This window comes from Pleurodeles waltl, chromosome 1_1 (genome assembly GCF_031143425.1).
Source record: "Pleurodeles waltl isolate 20211129_DDA chromosome 1_1, aPleWal1.hap1.20221129, whole genome shotgun sequence".
Classification (NCBI taxonomy): domain Eukaryota; kingdom Metazoa; phylum Chordata; class Amphibia; order Caudata; family Salamandridae; genus Pleurodeles; species Pleurodeles waltl.
Genome location: NC_090436.1, coordinates 283,412,444 through 283,438,766, shown reverse-complemented (window position 1 = coordinate 283,438,766; position 26,323 = coordinate 283,412,444).

Here is a 26,323-nt window from a genome sequence, read left to right as displayed (position 1 = left end):
CTGCCACGAACACTGCTTTAAAGCGGTTCAAGTGTGATTTCATACACGGTCACTTTCACATTCAGGGGGTCATTCCGACCCCGGCGGGCGGCGGGCACAGCCCGGCGGGCGGAAACCGCCCAAACACCGCCCTGCGGTCAAATGACCACGGGGAGCATTCTGACTTTCCCGCTGGGCCGGCGGGCGATCTTCAAAAGATCGCCCGCCGGCCCAGCGGGAAAGCCCCAGCAAAGATGAAGCCGGCTCCGAATGGAGCCAGCGGATTTGCTGGGGTGCGATGGGTGCAGTTGCACCCGTCGTGATTTTCAGTGTCTGCCAAGCAGACACTGAAAATCTTAATGGGGCCCTGTTAGGGGGCCCCACGACACCCGTTCCCGCCAGCCTCTTCCTGGCAGTGTAAACCGCCAGGAACAGGCTGGCGGGAAGGGGGTCAGAATCCCCATGGCGGCGCTGCTTGCAGCGCCGCCGTGGAGGATTCCCCGGGGCAGGGGAAAACCGGCGGGAAACCGCCGGTTCCCCTTTTCTGACCGCGGCTTTACCGCCGCGGTCAGAATTGCCCCGGAAGCACCGCCAGCCTGTTGGCGGTGCTTCCTCTGCCCTCTGCCCTGGCGGTTACAAACCGCCAGGGTCAGAATGAGGGCCTCAGTTTGCACAGAAAATACTTTCTTTTTTATATATTATTATATTCAACAGAGGTCAAACTATATAGCACGTGTGTAAATCACTTGGATTACACCAAGTACAGAGATGTTAAATGTCATCAACATATATAGCGGCATATGAAGAGTGGCGCGGTGTACACACAAAAAGGAAAGCAGGAGGGGGAGACCTCCTCTGTACTTTTCCCCTCTTTTCATGTACGTGACAAACGGGGACCATATTTTCTCGGATGTAGAAACGATCATACATCAGCACAGTTAACTTTTAATTGTCACAGACCGCCCTTAATTCCAACCACCAACCATGGACGGGGGAGTTGTTTCTTGTTCGTAGAATTTTGCTCATAGCATTGAGGATAGTAACCGAGTGAGATGGATTCTGATCTTCTACGCTCACTCGAAGCTGCAACGGCATGCGGGTCTTTATGAACACTGAGACACAAGGGAAAATTTCAGCAGTGCAAGGGCCCTGCTGGCTTATACGAGTTCAGGTTGTAGTGTTGTGTGACAGAACCCACCTGGCTTCTGACAGACTCCTTAGAACTGTGCTGTAAGGTCCTAAAGTGAGTGGGGGTTTAAGAATGTGGAGTTCGCAGTTACACACTGACGAATAAAGACATGCAATATGCAGCTCAGTGTTTGGCATGGTTATTGTTGGGTACCCCAGCTGTAGAAGAGGATACAACTGGCGACAAGATAGATAATAAGTAATCCGAAGATCAATAATGCTTTCCCAGAGCGTTTGCCATGGTCCAAGCAAATTGCTTGTGCTTGCCACATGTGCCTCCGTCGAAGTGGAGTCAACTTTTAGAGTATGTGGAGTCAAAGTGCAGCGCCAGCTGGCATGAAGCATTTGAAGATAAAGAAAGCATCACTGAGAAGTCTATACATCATTGGCCAAGATCCTGCTAGCAAGGCCATAAAGAGAGGTACTGCGCTACTACACAATCTAAAGCTATACATCAAATGGAGTAATAAGGAGAAAGATGGGTACAACCAGGTTTTGAAAGAGCAGCAAATAGAGATCAGCAATTTGCAAGATAACGCAGCAATAAGAAGTGCTGTGAGGCACTGATCAATCAAATGTCAGACAGTACAAAAAGAGGCCTAAAAGTAAAGCTATTCAGATCCAAGAAACAATCATCTGCTTACCAGAACCGATTAAAGAGCCATCATACAGAAGCACCTGTCTGCGTATCCCTTGACTTCCCTCTCCTTCTTCTGGGAACCCTGCCCACCTTTGGCGGAGTCTCCCCGATAAACCTTCCTGTGGACCTTGGTACTCACCCAGTGGTCTGCCTCCATAGCAGGTTTTCTAGGGTCAGTCAGCTTACTATCAGTCAAGTGATGGTGCAGCTCTGCAAAACACAGACTAGACAAGTGTTCCCATGCATTCAAGCTGTACAGCCCCTGAAAATCTATTACATTACTGCCCTTCATCCAACCATCCAATGCTCTGTATCTAACCATGTCTGGGAATCAGTTTTCTTACTCTACCTGAACTGAACCCTGTAATTGTCAGGAGTTATACCATACCCAGTGAGAAGGGCCATCTTCATGTCAGCGTAGGTGAGGTTGTACCCCTTACCCAAAGTTAGCAAAGTGTCCCTCCTCTCCTCTGTGAAGTGGTTCCACAATCCTGCCCCCCAATTCTTCTTGGGATCCCCATTCACGTGGATGGATGCCTCATATCCCTGAAACCCCCTCTGTATGTTGTCTCCCTTCTTGTACTTTCTCCCTACGTTCTTAGGAATGTGCACAATTCTGTCTGACTGCACTGAGGAATTGCTGCCGCCATCCTGGCTGGATCTGCTCCTTACATCCAGCTCCTTTACTCTGAGCTCATGGTCCAAAAGCATCTCCCTCTCTTCCATGGCTTGCTGCTCCCTCTGAGCCTCCATTTTTAATTTCTCCAACTCAATCTAGTGCCTCCTGGCTTATCTCCTGTCCTCCAGCTCCTCTGGAGTCAGGCCTTTTGGTCCACCACTGCTGCGTGGCCCAGAGGGTACCTCCCCTTGTAGCAGCACCTGCACCCTCAGCACATCTTCTCCGCGATTTGTGTCCGCAGAGTCCCCACTTGGATCCTCAGACTGCCCACTGGCAGTTCTGGCTACTACCAGGCCCTCAGCACCTTTTATAGCTCCTCCTTTTTGGTGACACCTCCAAATTGTCTTTGAGGTTTTCACAAACTGCCTTCAGTTCCTTCACGGTATAGGTTTCCAACCTATCCTCCTCAAAAAAAAAAATCCTGGGATGCAACTGAAGATGCTCTTGACTGAGACATGATGGCGTGGAAGTTCACTTGAACTCAAGATCAAAACTAGGTCAAAGAGAAAAGAAAATCAAAACAAAAATCTGTATGTGGCACATAATGGTCTGAAATATGGTAGTAGTGTACACCACTCACTGTGGGTCAAGTGCAACTGCAAATCCTATCCTCACCACTGACAACCTATGTTAGAAATGGGGTCTCTAGTTGTCAGTCGATTTGCACTGTGTCCAAGTAGGGACCCTCACTCTAGTCGGTATAAGGGAGATACCTGCTCAGATAACCCCTGTTCACCCCCTTGGTAGCTTGGCATGGGCAGTCAGGCTTATCTCAGAAGCAATGTGTAAAGCATTTTCAGATGACACACAGTAACACAGTGAAAACACTACAAAAGGACACCACACCAGTTTTAGAAAAATAACCAATATTTATCTATGTAAGACAAGACCAAACCCGATACAAATCTACCATACAGTAATAAATTTATGAACTCTGCAAGATTTACTCACAAATACAGTACCTTGAAGTCGATAGCTCCACCTGGGGCTATCACAGCGTCGTGATCAGCAAAACCAGCAGATCAAATATGCCAATCATGGATAAACCAATCAACAGTACGATTTACACAAGGAGCACTTGCACTTAGCACTCATTAGCAGTGGTAAAGTGCGCAGAGACAATAAACCAGCAAAAACAGACTGGAATAAATAGGAGGGAGAAGACAAAAGGTTTGGGGATGACCCTGCAAAAAGTGCCATTTCCAACATGCACCTTCTTAAATATGAATGTACTCAATAAGGGAATACAATTAATTTTTTTCACTGCATGCATGCGGTTGTCTCCCTGCCAGCACCAGGAGTGGCTGCATGCACACTGACTGCACAGTAAATGACCTGCTGAACTGTAACACAAGCGCTCACATCCCAACTACTGTCTACCCCTTGAGTTAAGGTAGGCAGACAGCTCTTTTTACTCTTGTTACCGTTTGAGCCTTGTCTGGTGCAGATAGCAGCACTACATTATGGGCATGGTACTTCAGATAATTACTTGTTATTTGTATTTATTTGTTTGCCCACAGAGGATTTCCTCCTATTTCTGTGTCAATGACACATTACATATGACAGAGGATTGATTCACATGAAGGAGGACACAAGCCCCCTTTATACAAGTATGACCCTGCCAAACTGCTTTCGCCGCACCATATGTGCTCAGTATAATGTATGACCTGGAAACCTTAGATGTTCTATTCTCTACCCTTCTCTTACTAATTGAAAGGGTGAACCCCAGACATACAACCCCACACCATTCATGCTGTATCTTGCTGTTAGACCTGGCATCTTTGGCGTGGTCTTCCCTGTCTTTTTTGCCTCTGCTTCCCATGTTGTGACTGTGTTCTGAGTTCTGGTTTTGCTGTTTTTGGTACTGTGGGCACTTTACCACTGCTGACCAGTGCTAAAGTGCAGGTGCTCCTGTCTAAATTGTGTGTGTAATTGTCTCATTCCTGATTGGCATATTTGATTTACTAGTAAGTCCCTAGTAAAGTGCACTAGAGGTGTCCAGGGCCTGTAAATCAAATGCTACTGGTAAGCCTGCAGCACTGGTTGTGCCACCCACATAAGTAGCCTTGTAAACATGGCTCAGACCTGCCACTGCAGTGTCTGTGTGTACAGTTTTAAGCTGCCAAATCAACCTGGCAAGTGTACCCACAATGCAGTCTCCAACCCCCTGGTGTGAGTCTGGAGCCTGGTCTGGGCAAGGCAGGATCTTGTGAACAACAGAAACTGTGGTTTGAAGTTTGCATGCTTCAAAGACCGAAAGGGGTATAAGTATGGGACCCAAAACCCCTGAAAATCAGATTTCTTCAAGGATTCAAGAGGAACCGCTGCCAAGGAGAAGAGCTGAGGAGAAGTGTTGCCCCTGCCTGTGACTGTGCTTTGTTGGGCTATCCTGCAGTTGCTGTTTCTGCCTGTGAAAGGGGACAAAGACTAGACTTTGTTGTGCATTCCTGCTTGAGAAGAATCCTCAAGGGCTTGAGTTGTGCTTGCCTCCTGTTGTTGAGGTCTCAGAGCCATCAAAGACTTCCTCTGCCAGCACCTGGACGCTCTAGTGAGACTCCTACCCTGCCAAGTGGTACCCCATCCAGTACCTTGGCCATTGAAATGTGAAGCCAGTGGAAAAGGACTGAAATCCACTCAGACACTGATCTGCCGGGGAAATATTCAGCACACCATCTGCAGCACGGCTGATAAATGACATGCTGCCGGCCTCGCAGCTGAAATCGATGCTCCACCTGCATCGCAGCTGGAAGATTGACGCATCATGGCTGGAGAAACGATGCACAACACCCGCTAGTGGCTGCGGATAACAGCCCAAGCCCCACGCAGCGTGGTTTTCTGCCACTGTGCAGCCTGATTTCAATGCAACATCGCTGGTCGTGAAAAATTGCAGCAAACCCTGCCTGGACCAGAGGTGCCCATCCGGAAATATACGCATCGCTCCACTGCGAGGGAGAAAAAGGATGCATCACTGACCCGACCAGTGAGGAAACGAAGCTTAGCCTCATTTGCGGGAAAGGAATCGACACATCGCTGACTTTTCCGATGCACGCCTGCCCATGCAACTTTATTTTTGATGCAAACCAGGCACTTTGTGTAATAATAGCATTTTCACTGTTTTCTATGGATTAAGACTCTTATTCTTTTTAAAATTCATATCTTGACTTGTATATGTTGGATGTTTGTCATTTTGGTCTTGTTTGATTTAGATAAATATTACCTATTTTTCTAAACTGGTGTGGTGTTAATTTTGTAGTGTTTTCACTGTATTCTTGTGTGTGTTGGTACAAATACTTTACAAATGGCTTTTGGAGTTAAGCCTTTCTGCTCATGCCAAGCTATCAAGGGGGTGAGCTGGGGTTACCCAGGTGTGTTTCTCCTTTACCCTGACTAGAGTAAGGGTCCATTCTTGGACAGAGTGCAAACTGACTGCAAACCAGAGACCCCATTTCTAACACTTGCGTACAAGGATCAGCCAAACGATAATACCGGTTGAACCTTAAGGAACAGAGACATGGTATGTGCTAGGTTTAGGGCCCCAACGGCTATCGACATGATGTTGTTACACCATTTTTAAAGCATGGAATTATTTTCCCCCCTTTTTTATGTCCCACATACAATGTCCTTCTCAACAAAAAGTAGGAAAACCTTCATTAAATAAATAGGTCCACTGAGAAGGTTGGAATGCGTCAGCATAGTTGACTGTGGCCCTACGGTATACATAACTGCATAAGGACAAAAACAACAATAGGAGAACAACTTAGAGTATTCCTACTTCCCAGACATCTGAATTCTAGAAGAAGAACCTGCCCTGACCACACAGGGCCCCAGTGCATCTGGGGGACCACACACTTAGAGGAAAATAATATATACCAGTGACACTTTTCATAGCCTGTTACTTATGTTTGTTGATAAAAGAAGTATTACTCTATAGGTGGACACTTCTGGTTGTTGATAATAGAATTACTATGTGAAAAATTATGTTATTTGTGTGAGTATCTAAGTTTTCATTTTGGTATATAGTACCATTCATGTGATTATGTTTTGTATTTTCTTATGAATATATTTTGTGGACGGTTCAAAAAATCCAAAATCATGAGTCTTTCTCTGTGTAACATTTTATTTTTACTTGTGGGTCACATGTCTTCTAGTATATTTTGACTAATATATTATGTGAGTGTCAAAGGTATAGAAGTGTGAGGATACACATAAAGAATAATACAAATTTCCAGTGAATGTTGGCTATGAGAGGCACAGAATAGTCACAGACCCTGCACAGTCTTTACATAAAACCCATGGTGTAGGGGGTATTATTTTGTTTACTGTTATTGTATTGATCTCGCCCCCTATTGCCGTACCAGGATCACTCCCTGCTACGATATACACTTAAAATGGCAGCACTCGACTCATCCAGTCTTAATATTAGAATAACAACCCTTCCATTCCGCTGTCAGGAATAGAAAGAGGACAACATTGTCATCCTTGAGCATTGCCTATTTCATACCAGAAGCTCCACTTTGAAAATCACTGCAATGGAAAGAGGACTTCATTCCTCCTCAAAATGGTGGCCATCTTGAAATGGTTATGATCTTATCCTCTGGAAAATTAGAAATTGCAAGGGCCATCCTGATATGCTCAGCCCTTAGTATCTGTTCCACCAACTAAACAAAACAAGCCCAACCAACTTTAGATAGCTGTATAATCCCACCAGCTCAGCCTGTTAATGACATTGGGATCATATTACCAGCCCCATCTATCGCTCTACCAAAGGTGATGCTGAGTGCTCCTTCTACCTATAAGAAGGCAGTGAGATTTCCAAGGCTACGGATGGCTGTGTGACACCCATATTTACCCTAGCATTGGTTTTCTAGGGCATAACTATAACTTTCTGACAGGTATCAGCCTCCAACATGATGGCAACCCATGTTGCCCCCAGCTCACCCTATTGCACCTTTCTAGGTCTGGCACCAATGCTTTCAATTTCAAATACGCCCAAATCTTTCCAAATACGCAATGAAAAACCTGAAACATAGACTCCCTTGAGTCACTTCTTGGAAACCCTCTTTGCAGACCAATACCATTGCCACTCCTACATTTTTGATAAATGATAGGGTGTTTGATGATGCCTCAATGGTAGGGACTGGAACTTTCTTAGCATTTCTAGAAACTACGCTAGCTCAATCTTGCCAGGCTATTCTGTCCTGCAAATCAAGATCACCAAATGATCCCTGCCCCTCTGGGTTCTTCATAGGGTTGTTGACATAGTCAAACATGTGATTAATGAGAGTCTGAATAATTCACCAGCTACAGTAGAGGTGCTGGCGGAATGGAAACTGGCAGTGGTTAAACCCTTGCAAAAAAAGACCCTTGCGGACCCAACTATATTGTCCAATTTGAGCACAATTTCATACTTCATGCAATGAGCAAAATGATTGAAAAATTGGTATACAGCCAAAGAATTGTATTTCTGGAAAACGCAAACGCACTCCATCCTCGGCAGTCAGGTTTTGTCCACAACACTTCACCAAATCTGCACTGTTGAAAGTAGCTGGCAGTCTAAAACTGACATTGAATGCTGGGCATTATGCAGAGTTGATTTTGTTAGACTTATCTGCTGCATTTAATACCATCTCCCATGACATCTTGCACCATTGGATCAAAGAGTTTGGGGTTTCTGAACTTGCCTTTTCCTGGATAAAATAGTTTCTTACTGATCACAGACAGGTGATCATGCTGGGGCCTTATTATTCTGCAGAAGCAGCAACAAACTCAATGGTCGGCAAGGCTCATCCTTGAGCCCAGCTTTATTTAACATCTATATGTCCCCTCTGCTGATCTCTCTAATTACCTCTTTTGGAGAAGATACCACCTGGGAGGAGACACAGCTAGCATTATCACTGGATAAAGCATCCCTCAGGTCAGAGCTGAATTTAAAAAACTGTTTCACTGCAGTCATCCAGTGGATGCAAGCAAACCAAAAAATGTAATACCGAAAAAACAGAGAACATGCTGTTTGGCAAGTCCAATACCTTTGCCCCAGCCAAATGGTGGCCAGGCTCAGCCAAAACCCCCCGCCACTGTGGAGGTCATAAGGAATTTAGGAGTAAAATGTGATGCCTCACTTTCTTTCCATCCACAGACCCTTGCTGTCGCTGGCATGTGTTCTAATTTAATCAAGTGTTTGAGAAAATGTTTTGATTTCCTGCCACTGATGGCCAGAAAGACAGAGTGGCCTGTACATGTATAACTTCCAGACTGGATTACTGTAATAGTCTGTATGCTGGCTCCTCTAAACAGACTATTCTGAAACCCCAAGTCATTCAGCATGCAGCCACCAGACTGGATTTGAAACTTTCCAGAAGATCACCTGCCTCAGCGGCTCTGAAAGTACTTCACTGGCTACCAGTACATAAGAGGGTCCTGTTCAAAATTCTTTGAATGACTTTTAGAGCCTACAAAGCTACTGGTCCGAAATATTTATCAGCAAGGTTTACTCACTACATAACAAGCAGAACCCTGAGATCTTCTCATGCCAACTTACTTAAGCCTCTTCCTTTCAAACTAAGAACTAAAGGGGATAAATCCTTTGCAGCTCTAGGCATCAAGGCCTGGGACCACCTCCCTTGTCCTTTAAGATTCATTAACTCAAAAGCACAAAAAGTACTCCAAAAAGGAGAGGGTCCACATTGAAAACTTCCTGTATAAATGCAGTTTTTTAAAAGCGTGGGAGCTTAACCGGAGGATGTGGACCCAAGTCCTCCAAGAGGGGTGCACTAGTAAGGAAAAGGTAAGGTCCCACTATATAGGCAAAATTGTTTGATGTCAAAATGCCAATGATTCACTGAAAATCATGAATGGGACTGCAATGAGAACTTTTGTTGCTCCACTTCGAGTTTTATTTCAGACAACACATAGGCCCGTATTTATACTTTTTGACGCTAAACTGCGCTAACGCAGTTTATCGTCAAAAAATTTTGCGCCGGCTAACGCCATTCTGAAGCGCCATGCGGGCGCCGTATTTATTGAATGGCGTTAGCCGGCGCAAGCAGACCGGCGCTGCCTGGTGTGCGTGGAAAAAAAACACGTACACCAGGCAGCGCCGGCGTAGGGAAAAATGGCGCTAGGGCGTCTTAAAAATGGTGCAAGTCAGGTTGACGCAAAAAATCGCCTCCACCCGATTTGCGCCATTTTTAACGACGCCCAGACGCCATTTACATGACTCCTGTCTTAAAACAGGAGTCATGCCCCCTTGCCCAATGGCCATGCCCAGGGGACTTTTGTCCCCTGGGCATGGTCATTGGGCATTGAGGCATGTAGGGGGGCACAAATCAGGCCCCCCTATGCCACAAAAAAATATAAAAAAAATAAAATATTTATACTTACCTGAACTTACCTGAATGTCCCTGGGGTGGGTCCCTCCATCCTTGGGTGTCCTCCTGGGGTGGGCAAGGGTGGCAGGGGGGGTCCCTGGGGGCATGGGAGGGCAGCTGTGGGCTCATTTTTAGCCCACAGGTCCCTTAACGCCTGCCCTGACCCAGGCGTTAAAAAGTGGCGCAAATGCGGGTTTTTTTGACCCGACCACTCCCGGGCGTGATTTTTGCCCGGGAGTATAAATACGACGCATTTGCGTCGCAGACATTTTTTTGGACGGGAACGCCTACCTTGCATCTCATTAACGCAAGGAAGGCGTTCACGCAAAAAAATGACGCTCTTTACTCATACTTTGGCGCTAGACGCGTCTAACGCCAAAGTATAAATATGGCGTTAGTTTTGCGCCGAATTTGCGTCGAAAAAAACGACGCTAATTCGGCGCAAACGGAGTATAAATATGCCCCATAATTTCCAGTTGAGGTACAGAAAAAGGATCCCACAGAAAGGCAAAAGCTCAGCCAACACGTGTTTCGCCCTTCAGGTACGTAAGCCAGGGCTTTCTCAAGGCATACTATGTAGATAAATCGCCTCTGTTTTAATATAATGGCGACGGACGCGAACGCTTGAATTTCATGTGTGCACCGACCGAAAACAGATTAACATATGAATTATTATTTATACAGCCGATTGTTTTGCAAGCCAAAATTTATCTACATAGCATGCCTTGAGGTCGTAATGACCCCCTATGTGTCATCTGAAATAAAACTCGAAGTGGAGCAACAAAAGTTCTCATTGCAGTCCCATTCATGATTTTCAGTGAATCATTGGCATTTTGACATCAAACAATTTCGCCTATATAGTGGGACCTTACCTTTTCCTTACTATTAACTCAAAAGCAATCTTTAGAAATCAGCCAAAAACATGGACCTTTGCACCACAATACACTATGCTATTCCCTTCTTCTCTGAGCTAGTTACTCCCCTAGGCCTGATCTTGAATGTATTACGTAGTGTGGTCTTTCGCAATAGTGCCAGGATGATTCTCTGAGAGTGGTAGTGCGCTTTACAAGTACTCAATTTAATGCAATTCAATTTAATGCAAAGAATCCCTCAATACCGACTTCCTCCTCTACACACACAACACTGACCTATCGATCAGGCCCTTAAACAATTTTCTCCCATCCTCCTCTCTTTCTAACATCCCCTTTTAATGCATAGTCAAGTGTTTTCCTCCTCTGGCCTTTCGGGAAACCTTTCTATCTCCATCTACCCTTATTTTACCTCACCGTCAAGCCTTCCAATGATCCCCCACACTCCACCCTCTGTTTTTCCCTAACCACCTCATCCATTCTTCTCCCCTTCTGGTCCACCCAAACAACCCCTCTCAACCCAGGCTGTCCTTCAATACAATATGCCCCCCAACCCATAGTTCACCTCCAACACCAGCTCTTGAATGCACCCTCACAGACCATATCTACACCATTCCTCTTCAACCTCTCACAAACCATTATCTTCCCCTCCAGTTGCCTCCTCCACCTTTTTCTCTGTCCCATAGCCAGCCCACAAGCCTCCCCCTCGCTCCCCACCTTTATCGTCTGCCACCCTAACATCTCCCAGTACTAAATACATACAATTAACACCTCCCCCAACCTGCATCTCGACCCCTCAGATGCCAATCCTGACAGACCACTCAAATCCCCCATAACTGGCCTCCATTCAACAAGCTTTCCTCTTGTCACTGCTCCCTTCATCATGCCTCGTGGACCCTCCCCCACAACCTTCCAGTATACTGAGAGACAGCTGTCTACCAGACCCAAATAGACAAAATCTCCCCTAGATAACTCAGATCTATTTTATCTCCCAGAGAATTAAGCAGCTTCAAATTCCCACACTACCACCTTCTTTCGTCCCGCAGTGGGCTGCCTATTTCCACCATAATTTCAGACCACAGTCAAACTCATACACAACATTCTGTTGTATGATCATCCATTCTTACCTTGATACAGATCCCAGCTACCCTCCCTGAACAGCCAAGTCAGAATAACAACAGCTTCTCCCTGAACTGCATGCTACCCAATTGTCCTTCTGCAGTCAAACACTGTCTAGAGATATCAGACTCAAACTTGGTCCATAATCTCAACATCGTGATTCTCACAGAAATGTGGCCCAATGACTCATCTACCTACAGTCTAGACCTTCTACTTTCACCTAATTACTCAATTTAGCATTGCGACTGGGAGGATAGACAAGGTGGAGCTCTCGCACTCATTCACAGAAACTCCTTGAGATGCAAGACCTTCCTAACAAACTCATTTTCAGTCTTTCAAATACAAGTCGGTGGATGTGTCAACATCCACTACCTCCAACATCAGACTGAATGTGATTTACAATCCACCGGGTCAAAACCACACCTTCATTGAGGAATGCATGGATCTCTTCACCTCTTCTCAACTTGGACTGAGACAGTGCTGGGAGGAGGACTTGTGGATACTATTAATTGAAAAAGCTTGGAAAAGGGTGTTGAAACTCACTCCACAGTATCCAGGAATGCTTGTTTCAATCTCATCCAGTTCTACTATCTACATAGGGTATACCTCACACCTCTGCGCCTACATACCTTGTCCCCATCAAGGCAACGGCCTGTCCTCACGGCCTTTCAGAGGATGCAAGCTTCTTCCACATGGTCTGGTATGGCCTGTCCTTGATAACATACTGGTCTACCGTCCTCCAGGTCATTTGCCTGGTTACTGACCTGAGGCTTGAACTCACACCCCAATTGTGTTTACTGGGCCTACATGACCGTAGTGTAGCCCAGAAGGTGGCAGATAGATTTTTAGACACTTTTACCTCCTTTCTAAAAGACAGGGATATCCAACAACAGTGCTTTAAAGCTACAACCACAAAGTTGCCATTCTGGACCTGATAATCTCCAGTTCTCCAAACCTACAGTCATGTGACCCCATTCCAGTCAACTGGTCCGACCACATGCAGATCCAGTTCTCTCTATGTGGCTCTTATACCAAAACATCTGGGCAACCCAAGAAAGGGAAAAGATGGTTCAGGGACACATCCAACCTTGACACAGAAGCCATGGCCATCATGGCCCTTCCTGCCCCAATTTCGATTACACTTCATCTCGATATTAAGAAGCCACCGACAATTTGAACTCCTGCAAGGAATCCCTTATCGTCTCCTGAAGTGCAAATTTTCCAGAACAAAACCTTTTAGTCCTTAGTTCTCAAAAGAACTTTATGAGGAAAGAAAGCTTATCAGAATGGAGAACAGCACTCTCTCACCTGAGTATGATTAACATTCTCAAAGTCAGAAAACAATACAAAGACCTAATCCTCAGAGCCAAATCCTCTCATATCAGAGCCCTCGTGAATTCTGCAAATAACAGACGGAAACACCTTTTCAAGTTTATCTTGCTGACTACACACCGGTCACAACTTCAGCTCCTAAGTCATCTGTGGTCTGCTGCTAAATCTTTTTGGAATTCTTTGATAAAAAGTTAGAGACATCCATATCTCGCGACCCATCAGCTACTCCAGAAAAATGGTTGAGATTCTACCATGCAAAGCACTGCAATCATGGTCATCTTTTTCCCCAGTTTGTGAACTGGACCTACAGTGAACAATCTCCAAAGTAAAATCCTTGAAACAGTTTCAAGATGCCATTCCAGTTTCTATTACTAAAGCTCTTGCCGCACACCTACTTCTCATATGGACCACCGTGGTCAACTCCCCTCTCAAACAGGGACTATGAATCTTCAACTCTGGTAGCTTCTGCATCCAGCTCTCCTGAATTTATCCACTGTATTCAACACTGACAACCATCTGGACTTCCTTCACACTCTATAACCACTCATTAAAATAAAAAAAACATGGGAGACACGGAAGATCTTCAGTGTCTCCCCACACCACCCACCCACCCCTTTGTGACATAAGACTGCTGTGAGGCATGCTGACATCACTGTTTGTTTTCCCCACCGGGGCAAGAAGCCGCCTTAAGGTGAGGAAAACGGGCCCAAACGGGCCTCCCCAACATTCGGGAAGGCCTTGTTTGAAAGGAGAGATTCTCCCCTTTCAAACGAGGCCTTCCTGAACTGGTTTCCTGGCCCTCAATCTCAGCACAGCTGTGATCGAGGGACAGGAAACCCCACTAGACACCAGGGATTTCACTTGGGCTGGTCGGCCCCCTCGGAAAATGGGCTGGCCTCCGCCCCGGGGGCATTTAAAAAAAAAAAAAAGTAGGGTTACCACTGGAGGGGGGCGCGATCGCGCAACCCCAGGGTTTTAATTTTTTTTTTACAAAAATGAAATTGACAGGGGGTTGCCTGTGGGGGCAATAATTTTTTTAATAGTTGTATGGTTTCCCTGGGGGGCACTATTGCCCCCAAGGAAACCATACAGCTATTAAAAAAAAATATATATATATATATACATACATATATATATATATATATATATATATATATATATATATATATGTGCATATCTATATATAGACATGTATCCATCTATATAGATATATCTATATATAGATATGTATAGTGATCACCTTTGTCAACACGTATGTGGTTTCCCTGGGGCGGCGATCGGCCCCCAGGAAAACCACACCCACATACAAAAGTGATATATATATATATATGCAAAACAAAGTTGTCGTCCGGACAAAAGCGCACTCTGAACAGGTTGCAGGCTATTTTGGAAAGCAGCTAAGCCAGTAACATTCAAAGAATTCTTTACGCATTTTCCAGGCCTTACGTGTTTCAGACATCTCCTCTTTGGTCACAGGCCAAATGCTTGGGTTGAGGAAAAGATTGCAGGCACCTGATTATTTGATTAAATGCTCTGGTGAGTTACACAATGCATGGGTAGGCTTAATAGCCTATCCATTGGTTTCAATTGACCCCAAAGCGTCCCCCTCCAGTCTGGGCCAATACTGAGAAATTCGTTTTTCTCCCTTTCACTCCAATAACTGCTAATTCCATGAAACATTTCAAACCACTGCACTCCTCAAACATAATCAGAGACACAATAATATCACTAAAACACCTATACAATAAATGTACAGTCAAAATGAAGCACTTCTCCTAAGCCTCATTAGTGCACAACCCACTAATTAAAATTGATGGTACAACACCCCACTGGCACAATTAGACACCCCATAATAGTATTTATATTAAGCATGTTGTTGATAGGGTCAACTCAATCTCATTTGCATATCTGCCAAAGAACTCCAACATTCCCGATGAAGGATTTTACAAGTTCCTGAAACTCAAATCGCAATCAAGCTTTCTGGAACTCTCAAATCCCAAGTGTTGGACCTGGCTTTTTGACAGGGACATCCCCAAACTTTTTGCCTCCTTCCTCCTATTTTTTCTGACCTGTTGTTGTTGGCTTTTGACCTCTGGGCACTTTACCACTGCTAACCAGTGCTAAAGTGCATATGCTGTCTGGGTAAATTATACTACTGATTGGTTTATCCATGATTGACTATTTAATTTACTTGTAAATCCCTGGTAGAGTGCACTACATGTGCCTAGGGCAGGTAGATTAAATGCTACTAGTGGGCCTGCAGCACTGGTTGTGCCACCCACCTCAGTAGCCCCTTAACCCTGTCTCAGGCCTGCCATTGCAAGGCCTGTGTGTGCAGTTTCACTGCCACTTCGACTTGGCATTTAAAAATACTTGCCAAGCCTTGAACTCCCCTTTTACTACATATAAGTCATCCCTAATGTGTGCCCTAGGTAACCCCTAGAGCAGGGTGCTGTGTAGGTAAAAGGCAGGACATGTACCTGTGTAGTTATATGTCCTGGTAGTGTAAAACTCCTAAATTCGTTTTTACACTACTGTGAGGCCTGCTCCTTTCATAGGCTAACATTGGGGCTGCCCTCATACACTGTTGAAGTGGCAGCTGCTGATCTGAAAGGAGCAGGAAGGTCATATTTAGTATGGGCAGAATGGTAATACAAAATCCTGCTGGTGAAGTCGGATTTAATATTACTATTCTAGAAATGCCACTTTTAGAAAGTGAGCATTTCTTTGCACTAAAATCTTGTTGTGCCCTTCAATCCACGTCTGGCTAGGTTTAGTTGACAGCTCCTTGTGCATTCACTCAGACACACCCCAAACACAGGGTACTCAGCCTCACTTGCATACATCGGCATTTTGAATGGGTCTTCCGGGGCTGGGAGGGTGGAGGGCCTGCCCTCACACAAAGGACTGCCACACCCCCTACTGGGACTCTGGCAGACAGGATTGAACTGAAAGGTGGCTTGGTGCATTTCTTAGAGACTCTTTGAAGTCACCCCACTTCAAAGGCACAACTTAGTATAAAACAGGGCCTCTGCCCTACCTCATCAGACACTTGCTGGAGAAGAAACCTGAACCAGAAACTACATCCTGCCAAGAAGAACTGCCTGGCTGCTCAAAGGACTCACCTGTCTGCTTTTCTACAAAGGACTGCTGCCTTGCTGTTGGCCTGCTGCCTTGCTGAACTCTTGTCTGGCTGTAAAAGTGCTCTCCAAGGGCTTGGATAGAGCTTACCTCCTGTTCCCTGAAGTCTCAGGACCAAAAAGACTTCTCTCTTCCTCTTGGACGCTCCGTGCGCCGAACTTTTCGACGCACAGCTTGTTCCGCGGCAAGAAAAACGCCGCACACCGACGCTGATCAACGCGACGTCTTCTGGACGACCGAAACTTTGACGCACGGCCTCGCAAGGACAACGCCGCCGACTTCCCGGGAGAAATCGACGCGACGCCTGCCGTGAGATCAAAACTTTGACGCACGGCCTCGCAAGGACAAGGCCGACCGACTTTCCAGGAGAAATCGACGCGACGCCTGCCGTGAGATCAAAACTTTGACGCACGGCCTCGCAAGGACAACGCTGCCCGACTCCGCTGGAGAAATCGACGCAACGCCTGCCGTGAGATCGAAACTTCGACGCGCAGCCCCGCAGAACGACGCGCTGCCGGAAAACAAGCAGGAAATTCCACGCACAGACCTGGGACATCTGGTACTCCCCGCAAACCACAGTAAGAGACTGTCCGCGCGCCGGAAGACGACGCCCGACTCCCCGCGTGGAAAATAACGACGCAAGTCTGTGTGTGCTGAGGAGAAATCGACGCACACACCAGTTTTCCACGCACCTCTTCTCCTATCACTCTCTATCACTATCTTTACAAATTCGTATTGCAACTTTGATCGTTTTGACCTGAAGATACCCAGATAAATATTATATATTTTTCTAAACACTGTGTGGTGTATTTTTGTGGTGTTATGCTATGGTGTTGTATGATTTATTGCACAAATGCTTTACACATTGCCTTCTAAGTTAAGCCTGACTGCTCGTGCCAAGCTACCGGAGGGTGAGCACAGGCTGATTTTGGATTGTGTGTGACTTACCCTGACTAGAGTGAGGGTTCTTGCTTGGACAGAGGGCAACCTGACTACCAACCAAAAACCTCATTTCTAACACCAAGTATTCTCGGAAAGCTAAATTTAGTTGCCTCTCAAAATCCCCAAGCCTCAAAACTATATGAAAGTCTTCAGGAATACACACCCAATACTGTTAAAAAAAATCCCAGAATAAATGGTCCGCTCTTTGCTTCAAAGGAGGATATACCTTCCCAGATGAAAAATGTTGGACCCTCATATGGAAGTATGTAACCAAAGTCAAAATCTCACCCATCATCTCACAATGTAAATACAGGCTGTTACACACATAAACAAAACATACAATAATATAAACAATATTATTTTCAACCAAAACTACAACCAGACTAGCTCTAGCCAGCTCTGGCTACTCCTAGATGATTATCTACATATTAAAGTGCCTCCTGTCTCAAGCCTTGAGCTGAACATTTCCTAGTTACCCCCTCCTTATCCCCATCTTAAAATACCCCCCTCTCCCTCCTTCCTCTATTCCTCAACTTCCTCTCCCCCTCTTAGCTTCCACTTTCACCTTTGCTCTTTTTCATCTCCACACAGCGGAACCATCACCAAATGAATAGAAGCTAACCATTGAGGCTTCCTCTACTAATGGGACCCAATAAATCGATTTTCGATGCCTCCAATTCTAAGTAATTTATCAATATTAGTTCCAGTACTTTGCATGTAACACTCTGAAGCACCACTGTGTTATAGTTTATACTCTCTTTTTTACTGCAATTTCATGCTGTACTGCTTTTCTTATGGAAAAGCCTCAACAAATGTTAATTTTAAAAAAAGCGATCACAGATTCTATCATCATTTTAGTGACACTGCTGGAATCTAGAAAATAATTAAAGTTGTTAACGGTTGCTCTGAAAGGTTAGCATACAATTCTTAAAAGAACACTGACAGAACATCTGGGAAAAGGGTCTCTTTAATTTCCATTTGTATGATCTAATTCCAAGGTAAAGTCAACCTTCTATCTTCTTGGGAATGGCAGATTATCCAAGCAGGCATCCTGGGTTACATCCTCCAAGTCTTTACGCCGCTATAGACTTTAAGATAGTAAGAATAAAAAACCTTCTTGATGGAAGCTAAATCAGATCATAAGTTATCATTATTGTTGTGGATCAAGGGAATTAGTTCCTGGTGTGTAGCTTATTTAACTTATATGCTAGTAGCCTATAAGCATTGTTACCTGTTTCATAGTAACGTTGGCTTGTGTAAATCATGTTTTTTAGCTGCATCTTTCATTACAAGTTGCTCTAATTCTCCTCTTGCTTTTCATGATTCACAATATAATCTGAGAGAATATTCCTTTTTTGTGTTTATATTTGAGATCATGGATTTGTTTTTGTAAATCATTTTATTTTTTTTAAAAACTGTGGCCCGTATTTATACTCCGTTTGCGCCGAATTTGCGTCGTTTTTTTCGACGCAAATTCGACGCTAAACTAACGCCAACTAACGCCATATTTATACTATGGCGTTAGAGGCGTCTAGCGCCAAAGTTCCCGGAATGTGCGTCATTTTTTAGCGTGAACCCCTTCCTTGCGTTAATGATATGCAAGGGAGGCGTTCCCGTCTTAAAAAATGACTCCCAGGCCTTTACGTGGTATTTATACTCCCGGGCAAAAGAGACGCCCGGGAGTGGGCGTGGCTAAAAACGGCGCATTTGCGCCGCTTTTTAACGCCTGGGTCAGGCATGGCGTTAAGGGACAAGTGGGCTCAAAATGAGCCCAGAGAGCCCTCCCCTGCCCCCAGGGACCCCCCCTGCCACCCTTGCCCACCCCAGGAGGACACCCAAGGCTGGAGGGACCCACCCCAGGGACATTCAGGTAAGTTCAGGTAAGTATTTTTTTTTTTTTTTTTTATAATTTTTTTTGGCATAGGGGGGCCTGATTTGTGCCCCCCTACATGCCACTATGCCCAATGACCATGCCCAGGGGACAGAAGTCCCCTGGGCATGGCCATTGGGCAAGGGGGCATGACTCCTATCTTTACAATGATAGGAGTCATGTTGATGGGGGATGGGCGTCGTTAAAAAATGGCGCAAGTCGGGTTAAGACGATTTTTTTGCCTCAACCTGACTTGCCCCATTTTAAGACGCCCTAACGTCATTTTTGCCTAACGCCGGCGCTGCCTGGTCTACGTGGTTTTTTTCCACGCACACCAGGCAGCGCCGGTCTGCTTGCGCCGGCTAACGCCATTCCATAAATACGGCGCCCGCATGGCGCTTCAGAATGGCGTTAGACGGCGCAAAATTTTTGGACGCTAAACTGCGTTAGCGCAGTTTAGCGTCAAAAAGTATAAATATGGGCCTGTGTGTGTGAAATGAGTGGTGTGTAAAACGAGGTTGCCACTAATAATGGCTTTTGTCACATCCTAGATAGTTTCCCACTCCACCTCCCTATTGTAATTTTCCTTAAAATAGTGGTTGAGAGCCTCTTAGGAGCCTGCAGTGTGGGATCCCTGAACATTTTGTTGAGCCTCCAATGGTTGTGTAGAGGTGGGCAAGGCAAAGTTGAGGTGCAAGTAAACTGATGAGTGGTAAGAAAGTATTTTGATTCAAAGAAGACATAGCATGGTGGCCAGCATTATGAAAAAGGCAAAGAAGATAAACAGTTAAACCATGATGAAGTTATTATGGCCCTCATTATGACATTGGAGGTAAATCCCACTTACCGCCATGCTGACTGCCGCCAACATTCCACCGCCGCGGCGGATATCCGCTAGCCATATAATGACACACACATACCAATCCGTCACTATACAGCCACACACACAAGTCCCCCAGCCTGAAGGTCAGTGATAAAGTGGCAGTATAAAAACCACACCGTTACGCCAACAGAACAACGGCCACAACATTAAGACCCACGAATCACCACGGCGGACATTCAATGGCGATAAACCATTGGCGGTACATACAGCTGCACTCAAAATACACACACACTAACAAAACAACATCACATTAGACAATCCAAACTACACACACCTGACACACACATACACACACCACTCGCACACACCAACACCACCATAAAACACACACCCACATCACCCACAACCATTTACGAATACAAACTATTGGCACGAGAGAGACACCATGACCACAGACAAGACCAGAGCCACATACCACCTACTTCTATACACCACCCACGCACCCCACATCACACACCCCAACAGATCACCCTACAAACCCTGACCCACACCACTCACCCCACACTCATGGCACCACAATGACACCCCAGGTTCTCTGAGGAGGAGCTAAGGGTCATGGTGGAGGAAATCATCCGGTTAGAGACACAGCTATTTGGATCACAGGTGCAGCAGATATCCATTGCTAGGAAGATGGAGCTATGGTGGAGGATCGTGAACAGGGTCATCATCATGGGACAGCACCCCAGAACAAGGGATGACATCAGGAAGAGGTGGAAAAACCTACGGGGGAAGGTGCATTCCATTGCAGCAAGACACCAACTATCTGTACAGAGGACTGGTGGTGGACCCCTACCTCCTCCCCCTCAACTAACAACATGAGAGGAGCAAGTCTTGGCAATCATGCATCCTGAGGGCCTGGCAGGAGTAGCAGGAGGACTGGACTCTGGTAAGTCAACTCTCTATTTCTATCACCCCCCTACCTGCATGCCATCACATGCCCCACCCTCACCCTGACTCCCATTACTCCACCACCGCCCACACACCCCACCATCACAACCCACTCATCCGAATGCCAATCCGTGCATGCTCTACCAATGCATCCAATGCATGGACACCATTCACTGACCTACATGGACACCTATCACCACAGCATGCACACTAGAGAGAATCACCCAGCCCACCAAATAACAACTCACACAAGGCAAAGCTGCCAGGGCAATAACAACCATAGGGGGCAACACACCCATGTACAATATGTCACACGCAGAAACAATAATACTGCATCTGCATCCCCACAGGTAACCCAGCCAATGTCACCAGTGAAGAGGTGCCAGCAACACCCAGTGCCCCTCCCCACACAGAAGAGGCCCACAGTGATGACAGCAGCTCTGCTCACCTGGATCTGGATGAACAACCTGGCCCATCTGGGACCTCCGGACAGTCGGTTACCCAGCCACAGTCTCACACCACCACAGCACCCACCCAGTTGGCTTATACCTCTGTCCCCACTACACATCAATCAGTAGTGTGTCCACCACTACAGGGACCCTAGGGCACCCCACAAACACAGGACAATCAGGGACCTGGGGTCAGTGACAGTGAGTACACAGTTCAGGGGACAGAGGCACAGGACAACAGGGAAGCTGGAAGGACTGCTGTGCGACAGGGGGAGGACAGGCCCAGGGAACCGACCCTCCAGGAGGCACTCACCACGATCCTGGGAGCATACCAACATTCCCAGGATACACTGGTCCAGATCTTGGACAAGATGCAGGAGAACATGCAGCTGCAGGAGGGACAGTACCTGGGGAAGAGGGAGGACTTGAAGGCCGTTAACACCACCCTGACCTCCATAGGAGCGGGGCGGGCAGATATGGCCAACAGTATGAGGGAGGCAGTGGCACACCAGTGGGCCAGTGACATTAGCAAGACTACTGAACAGCCCTCCACCTCTGCTGCCGCTAGTGGATAGGAGGCCCGGCCACGGGACCAACAGGCGACTAGCACCCCTCCCCCTGCAGAAGGACAACCACCCTGCAAACGTTCCCTGCAATCCAGGCAGAAGCCAGAGACTATTGCCAATACCCCCTCCAGGAATAAGACTCTCCTGATTGTCACCCTTGTGTCCCACTCTGTCTCCCTATCCACCTTGAACTGCAATTGCTCCCCTTCCTATGCCCCCATGGACACTGCACCTGTGATACAAATAGACTGGACTCTAACCTGGACTTTCCTTCATCATCACCCCAGCCCATTGCACAACCCCCTCTTCTTCAGAGCATTGCAATAAACACACTTTGATAAAATACAAGTATGGTGTATGTCAAATGTTTTCAAAATGTATTTTTTTAACCAGGTACAAACATTGCAATTCAACTGTACAGTAATGTTTACATTGGAAAGACCTGTAGTTGGCTGCACTGAACACATCAGGAGCAATAGTGGGGCACCAACATCTGCAAAAAGAGATGCCAAAGGGTACAGTGAGTGGGCATAGAGGAAGTAGGAATTCACAGCCTACCAGTGACAATGTCACACATCAAACAGTCAATTATATGTAAAACAACACTGTCTCACCTGTGTCTCATTGGAAGTATTGACCAATAACTGCACTTCTGTTGTCCTCATCCTCATCCTCTGCCTCCTCATCTTCACAGTCCACAGGGTCCACTGCTGCCACCCGGCCATCTCCAGCCTCCTCCTCCTGCAGAAAGGCACATGGCGGCACAAGGCAAGGTTGTGCAACATACAGCAAGCCCAGATGATCTGGCAGACCTTCTTGGATGAGTAGCATAGGGATCCACCTCTTAGATGGAGGCACCGGAACCTGGCCTTTAGGAGGCCGAAGGTCCTCTCTATAATCCGTCTGTTAGCACATGTGCCTCATTGTAACGTTCCTCTGCCCTTGTCCTGGCATTCCTCACAGGGGTCAGTAGCCATGAGAGGTTGGGGTAACCAGAGTTACCTGCAAATTTCGAGGGACTACTGTAAACCACACACTCACCCTTAGGGCCCACAACATACCCATACCAACATCCACTGGGTGGTAACCATGGCTCACCTATTAGCCGCACCCTGTGCCTGTGGAGTTGGGCCATCACATTAGGGATGCTGTTATTCATCAGGATAAAGGCATCATGCACAGAGCCAGGATACTTGGCATTGATGTGGGAGATGTACTGGTCCGCCAGGCACACCATCTGGACATTCATGGAGTGATAACTCAATTTCTGAATACCTGTTCATTTTGCCGAGGGGGGACGAATGCAATATGTGTTTCATCTATTGCCCCAATGATGTTGGGGATATGTCCCATTGCACAGAAGTCAGCTTTCACTTTGGCCAAATCCTCCACCTGGGGGAAAGCGATGTAGCTGCACATGTGTTTAATCAGGGCAGCCAACACTCTGGTCAGCCCTATTGAGAACATTGGCTGTAACATTCCTGCTGCCAAGCCCACTGTCAGTTGGAAAAAACAGTTGCTAGGAAATGGAGCACTGATAGGACTTGCACAAGAGGGGGGATCCTGGTGGGGTGACGGATAGCAGATATTAGGTCAAGCTCCAATTGGGCACACAACTCTTATTGTGGCCCAGTCAAGTCTGTAGGTGAGAATAATGTGCCGGTCCTCTATTGTTGCCAAGTCCATCAAGGGTCTGTCACGGGGGGATGTCTCCATCTCCTATTCATCCGCTGCGGTTGCAAACTATGGGGCAAAAGAGTGAGCAGCTGGTCATTATTTGTACATTCTAACCACTACAGTTCAATGCATGTTGTGACTGTAACATTCTTTTGGTGGGATATGTCCAAAATATATATTTGTGTACTGTGACGCAGCTAGGATCCATGGGCTGCAACCCCCCCTGAAATGTCATCCACCTGTCCTGTATAGAGGTCATGTGGAAATGAGGTAGTTCTGCTGATGTTGTGCGCCGTTGCGGGAGGCGGTCGAGAACCGCCGTGCAATTCCTCATTGGTTATCATTGGGCCCTATGCGGTACAGTGGCCAATGGTGATGTACGCCGGTGGTGACGGTACGCACAGCCACGGAATTGACTGCCATTTTCTATATGTTCACTCACTTACTACCTGACCTTCAACAGGAGAGGACCTGCACTGCATGTGCTGCTGTGACCTGTGTCTGGAACCGACCATAGCTCCATAGGGAAAGGGCCCCTGCCTTCACCTCGGCAGAGCTGGAGCGACTGGTGGATGGGGTCCTACCCCATTACCCACTGCTGGATGGGTCTCCAGACCAACAGATGAGTACACCGTGATTACGATGCATGGGGCGTGAATGCATGGAGTGCTGTGTGTTAATGCCTCATGTGGGGGGGTTAGTGGATGGGCCCTGGGCAGCAGGTAGCATGTATGCTGGGCCATGTCTGTGCTAATGGGGATGGGAATGGGTATGGTGGGCCATAAGTGTAAAAGCCAGGGCGGTCAGACTAAGACCTTTCCCTGTGTCTATTTCCCTGCAGGTCAGCGCCCATCAAAAGAAGGGTACATGGTGTGCCATCACCAAGGACGTGCGGACCCTAGGGGTCTACGGCAGGTGGAGCACCGACTGTCGCAAATGGTGGGAGGACCTGAGATGCTGGGCATGGAAGATGGCGGAGGCACAGCTGGGGATGGCCTCCCAACGAGGAAGGGATGCCTATCAAACCCTGACCCCCTGATGGCCTGCATACTGGCGATGGCCTATCCGGGAGCTGGATGTTGGGAGCAACACAGCAGCAACAAGGGGGTAAGTACATTACAACTTACTCCTGGTGGGGTGGTATCCGGGTGGGGAGTGTGGGCCCTGTGGGTGCCCCTAGGTCAGGCCTGGCATTGCAGAGTAGGTCCCTTGTTGGGCAGGGTTCTGATGTGAAAGTTCTCCAACCAAGCTAGTAGGCATCCACTACTGGGCAAGTGTCTGTGGGTCTCATGTATGCTGAAATTTGCATTAGGTGTCCCTATCCATGGGCTGGTGACTAGCATTGTGACTGGTAGTGCATTGCCAATGCATAGGGTTGTTCCCTGTGTGTGAGTGTGTTGTGTACACCAACAGTGGTGTTGGTGCCGCCATTGACCAAGTCTATCCTTTGTCTCTTCCCCCTACTTTTTGTTTTGTCACCCTGTCCTTACGTGCATTATCATCATCTGGTGAAAGAGAAGAGGCACCGGCGATGGAGGGAGCTGCATCCCACAGGCCCAGGAGGCTGAATCCACCGACGGTGAGGGCACCAGTGGGACGGAAGGCAAGGGGAGCACCACAGCGGAGACTGGAGAGATCAGTTCGGACACAGATACCTCCTCTGATGGGAGCTCCCTGGTGGTGGCGGCCACCTCTGGGCCCACTGCAGCTACAGGTACAGCCGCCACCCTGTACCAGCACCACCCTCCCAGCAGCCCCTCAATGAGTTTCCCGTGCCTGCTCACCAAGGAGGGTGGGCATCTCCTTAACCCCAGGCACCTCAGGCTCTGCCCCAGTTAGTCCTGATGCCCTGAGTGAGGAGGCTATTGACCTCCAGCGATCCATCTCTGTTGGGCAGTCAACCATTGTGAATGCCATCCAGGGGCTGGCAGCCCAAATGCAACAGTCCAATGTATTTCTGGAGGGCATTCACACTGGCTTGGCTGCCCAATAAAGATCAATCCAGGCTCTGGTCTCCTCTCTGATGCCAGCCATTGTCCCTGTTTCCACCCTCCCCCCTGCAGCTTCCTCTTCCCAATGCCGTTCCCCTCAACCCCAACCTATCCCAAGCACACAGTCAGATGAGCAGACACCCAGGACAACACACAAGAGTGGACATGGCAAACACAAGCACCACACTTCATCCCACATCTCACACAAACAACATCCACTGCCTCCACTGTGGCCCCCACCTCCTCCTCATCCACCTCCCTCCCAGTAGCATCTCCACTCACACCTGCATGCACTACATCCTCAGCCACTACCACCACCACCAGCACACCAATCAGTACACACCCCTCACTGGCAGTCTCCACCCCACATCCATGCACATGTCCCCTGTGTCCTCTCCCACTGTGTGTGTGCCCCCTCCTCCCAAAGTACACAAACACAAGCACTCAGACACCCAACAGCCATCCACCTCACAACAGCATTCAGCCCATGCACCTACACCCAAACACAGTGGACCGACAGCTCCTACCACCACTCCCTCTTCCTCCACTCCCAAACCATCTCCCTCCTCCCATCCCAATGTCTTTTCCTTGCCACCATTGACCTCTTCCCTAGCCCTCCCCCCGTCCCTCACATCAGGCTGAGGTGGTCAAAACCCAGCAAGCACCTCAGCCACCCAGTCCACGGGCACAGTAGTGTCCCCAGCAACTTCAGGTGGGAAAGGATCCCAGCCAGCAGCCAGCCA